The sequence below is a fragment of the Tachypleus tridentatus genome, chromosome 3 (genome assembly GCF_004210375.1).
Source record: "Tachypleus tridentatus isolate NWPU-2018 chromosome 3, ASM421037v1, whole genome shotgun sequence".
Lineage (NCBI taxonomy): Eukaryota > Metazoa > Arthropoda > Merostomata > Xiphosura > Limulidae > Tachypleus > Tachypleus tridentatus.
In genome coordinates, this window is record NC_134827.1 from 49,724,796 (window position 1) to 49,730,182 (window position 5,387).

The window sequence follows — 5,387 nt, forward strand, 5'->3', positions numbered from 1 at the left end:
AAAGTTCAGCTGTCTTCTTACCTGTCCATCTTCCTATCTTTATCATGCTGTTTTCCTATCTTTATCTATCAGCCTGTCTATCTTTACCTCTTAGTCTTTGTGTCTTTATCTACCGGTGTTCCTTCTTTTATCTACGCGTTTTCTTGGCTTATCCAACAGTTTTCCTGTTATTGTACACCTGTCATCAAGGTACTGTTAATATAATCTATAAGTGTTCTCACCCATTTCAGTCTCTTGGGTTAGCTTCTGTGTCACATTTTAACGATCCACAGAAGGTAAAGTTACAGTAAAGTGTGAATGTTGTATTATGTTCTATTTAATATTATAGAGACAAGTTATGGCAGTATCCGTGTAACAACTTAAATAAATGTTTTTCTTTTCTTTTCTTTCGAGTTACGAAGGGAGAAGTGTAATGAGTAGGAACAACTGTGTTAGAATTGAAACAACGTTCCAAACGAATAGTGGGATTGGCCGTCCAATTATGACGCCCCCACTGCTGAAAGGGCGAGCATGTTTGGTGCGACTGGGAGTCGAACCCGCGACCCTCGAATTACGAATCGAACGCCTTATCTCACCTGGCCATGCCGGACCAAATCTGAAAGAAGTCAATTGGTTACAGCGACCCCGTAACAATAAAATCTTTGAATTACAAAAAATAATGAACGACTTAAGGCTTGGGCACCGTATGTTTGCGTTAGGCTTAAAACTAATTGAATTATGAGCCAAGGATAGAACCAGAAACACACACATACACTTCATGCTGTATGAACGTGCAAGACACACTTGGATGTTTTCTTATTCTGAACATTGATAAACTGGTTGTGACGTACAACCTTTGATAGTCGTAACCGACAAATTAATCAGTTGGGTGAAGACAGACTCTGCTCGAACTTTGTTTTCTGTTTAAGTTTTCTGGCTGAATACTTCCCTCGGTTTGTTTTACACCACATACAGAGAATAATATGTGGTTAGGTTTACAGATATGTGACAGAGTTAATTACATCTTAATACAGTAAAGACAGGTTGAGAGGATTACTGTTAAGTCAACAGTGAAACAGCTGTTTCCTTTTGGTTCTGACAGACAACATAACGTATGGACGTTTAAAAGTTTAATATTGCAACGATAAAAGACAAACTGAGAACACGCTTAAAGTTTGTATTTATGATTAACTGCTTATTTTGAACATTAGTTTATTCAGAACCGAAATAACCAGATGTAAAAACTGAACCTGTCAGGATTGGAACCTTCGATTCTCCAGAGACGTGGGTTAGAATACCGTTTGATTCTAATTTCGCACCAAGTCAGATTTTTGGAATAAATGAATAAAACGTGCAAACGGTTCTGTTTCCTATTAAAGTATTTATATTTTTAAGAAAGCCACCAAGCCTAGCCGTCCCTAATATTGAAGTGATAGTCTAGAAGGTAACAATTAACTCAACACCACCTACCGTCTACTCTTGGGCTGCTCTTTACCAACAAAAAGCGAGATTGATTGTCACATATAACGCTCCGAAGGCTGAAAGGATGACCACGTTCGAGTACGGGTTTCGATCATGTGACCAGCAGATTGCGAGTCTAGGGCACTAACCACCAGGCGATGCAAAGCCAGCTAAGGGATGCACTGTCACTCTTATAACGCACCAATATATTATAGTGTAGGGAATATTTTACAGTATCGCGCGGAATCGAAGTAGATTCGATAGCTCCAAAATCCAGAGATCTACTAGCCCGGACTCAAAATCTAATAGAAAGAGTTGTAAAGTAAACTATTATGATATGGGGAAAGAGAAGGTTTACAGTGACGTAATATTAAAATGACATCTGAGTATCTGAAGCCTGGAAAATCTAATAACAATCAGCGAGTCTTACGGGTCGAACAAGCGTATGTGTACATTAACAAAAGGGCATAAAGTTAGGTAAAATACTTTTCCTTTACTGACACGTGCATATAAAGTTCTTCGTGAAGAATGTAACCAGACCCTCTGTCAAGTAATGAAAGTGACTTAGAAGCTGTGGGTAGAGGAAAAAGTAACGTAGACACTTTCCATTATCCGGCTGTAAAACAACAAATCGTTGTTGAGTATTTTTTAGTTTATGATCTGTCTCAGTATGGCAGCAGTTTGAAAGTTTAAACAGATTTTATCGGATGATTATTCAATTGCAAAATTGAAGCACACACACTGTGTTGCATCTGATAGTTGATTACTACAACTGTAACTTTTTAAACGTACTATGTTAGTTCCTTGGGTTGAGTATTTACAAGTACAGGTTTGTAACACATTGTGTCACTTCATATTTTTGACTATTATACTGTCTGAACTGTGTAACAAGTCATCTGACTACATTGCGTCTCCACTACACTATAAATTACTTGTACTGTAAATAAACATCTTTCAACATTAGACTTGATTTGACATTTTCTTTGAGCTAAACTTTGAAGAAACACTTGTATTAAAATGTGAAAAACCAACCAACTCCAAATACTTCCTCGATGTAAAAGTAATTTCCTCATCAATAGAAGGCGCCTCGCACGAGTGAGCACGAAAAAAAAACACATCAATTCTAAATGTTCGAAATCTGGGTCATAATTTACTCCGTAGTCACAGAGAATGGGGCCCCACAAATGATACAAGAACAATAAACCTGGGTGTTAGTGAGTGTTATGTTAAGGTTTTGAAAATGTATGTGAAAAATAAAATAATTATGATAATAATCGGCTTGTAATACTCGCAGTAACTACGACCACGATTTGTTTGTGTGTTTATTTTCAGCCCAAAGCTATACAATAGGCCATTTGGGCTTTTACATCGAGGGAAATTGAACCTCAGATTATAGCGTTGTAAATTGTAACCATAGCTTTTACCCACTAGAGGGCAGCACCATCTAGAAGTTTTTATGAAGTCTTTGTCTAATATTTCTTAAAGGTATACCTTTCTTGATAAGAAAAAGAAAATAGTCCTCGTCGACGAAAGGATATTTCAGAAACAAATAGTTCACGTGGAAAATTAAGAAAAATATGATTTACTAGCACAAATACTAACTGCTTTATATAAAAGAAAAACTTTTAATTTAAAAGAGAAAGATAATAAAAATGTTTCGATTATAGAGTCTTTATTTGTTCCCCTGCCTCTCTTGTCAATGAATCAGTTTCTGGATTTACAACAGAAGGATCGGGTTTTTATTCCTCACAGGAGATAAGCTATGTAATGCCCGGTGTTTAGCTTTGTTTTAAAAATCGAACGACTCGTTTGTACGTTTTAGCACAAAGTTACAGAACAGGAAATCTCTGTTGATTCGCTGCGAGAATCGATTCTCGAGTTTTAATGTTAACACGGCCTGAAATTCTTGAAACTGATAATTCCAATCAAGCGTATGTTTATGTTTGTGTATTTTTCTTTTGAGAATCGCATCGGTCTATCTGCTGACGACGGAATCGAACAGCTGATTCTAGCGTTGTAAATCCGTAAACTTACCGCTGTACTAGCGGAGGACCCTACCAACAGAGGCTGTTTGTTAGATATTAAAATATTCTAAAATATTTGTTTCATACAACTTTACTAATAAGACTGAGAACAACGTTTCGGCCTTCTTAGGTTCACTATAATGTAGTCTTTAATTTGGTGACATCGTATGCTTATTATTTAGTTTGATAATTTTATTTGTCGTTGGCCCTTACGCTAAATTACTGACAAGAGGAAACACAGTCGATCGGCTGCGCTTGTCGTCCATCATAAGGAATAAACTGTCACTTTTATAATGGGCCTACATCTTGCAGTGCAAGAAATGTTTTGTTTATTGTACAGATCTGAAATGCAGAGCTCTACCGTAGGACTAACCTACTCTGCAGATATGTACCATCACTTCGTACTAAAATGGACACAAATTTAAAAGACGTGAAAACCTGTTTTAAACCATTCAAATGTAACGGCTTATGCCCAAAATAAACTTCCATAATCACACCAGTATTTACAAAATCGGACAAACATTTTACTTACAGTTGATATTTCATTCCACAGAAAACAAACTTCACTTGACGATAATAATCGTAAATATTCTCTGATGATTAGTCTATAATTACGTAGAAAACATTTAGCACAAACGGAAATTGAGTAATTTTGTCGATGTCAAGAAAATTTGTTTGGAACATTTATGTAAAAGCTACACGAGGGCTAGATGTCCTGAAATATGAATTGAGAGACTGGGAGGGAAGGCAGCTAGTGAACAGCACCCACCACCAACTATTGGGCTACTCTTTTACCAACGAATAGTGGGATTGACTGTCATATTATAACGCCCCCACGGCTGAAAGGGCGAGCATGTTTGGCGCGACGGGGATGCGAACCCGTGACTCTCAGATTACAAGTCGCACGCCTTAACACGCTTGGCCATGCCGGGCCAGTGTAATAAAGTAAAGTAATTTGTCCAAATACAAAACAAATGTTTTAAAATACGATTATAATAACATTGGATTATCAAAACGTTAGCATCGTTTCATAAGTTCTAAATACAACTATTAGAAAGAATTGTTACCAAGTAAGCGAAAAACTTCGCGAGCAGTGACGTACGTTCATTCAGTGTTTGTGGTCAAAATACCATGGTTCTTTACCTGGAAAATTTACAGTGAAGAAAAATTTGTAAAAATTACTGTTTTTAATAGTGTTGTAATGACGCAAAAAACTACCATTCAGTGGATACGATTCGATAGTAAAAAGGAATTATGTACCATAACATAACAAGTGAAGAAGTTAATTATGAAACTTAATAAGGTAACTGAATAGCGAAATAACAAATTAGCTTTATTAAGTAGTCAATGGAAAGACTGTGTTTGTGTTACATATCCTTACAAGTTAAGTGAATCGAAGTTGATTTAACTAACTGTGTTTTACTGAGTTGTATAATATGTAAATTATCGTAAAGAAAACGTTGAGATTTTTTTCTTATATAGTTCAATAACGTATGTTCGGAATGAAAAGCCAGTAGTTTTCTTGCTATATTGTCTAACAATGTAAATATGTTGGAAAACCTAACTGATTTTATGTTATATAACTATATAGTTGGAGTTATTACATAACTCTATTGCTTGTCTACTAGTAAGGAGCTCAAATAATATAATGACCATTATTTTTCTTCGCTAATTATCTGTTTAAAGTGTAAAGAAAATATATATACAGTTGACAAATTGTAAAGGTTGTTATCAATGTTTAATATGAAAATATATTATAAATGTAAGAAATATCATATTTATTTAATTGTTATTTTTAATATGTTAAATAAAGATAATTTTTAGTTTAAAGAATTATACACGTTACTATTATTATTAAGTTACATTTGAAGTTTTCTTTCTGTTTTATGTAATCGATACAATGTGTAAAACGGTTTTAAAAAC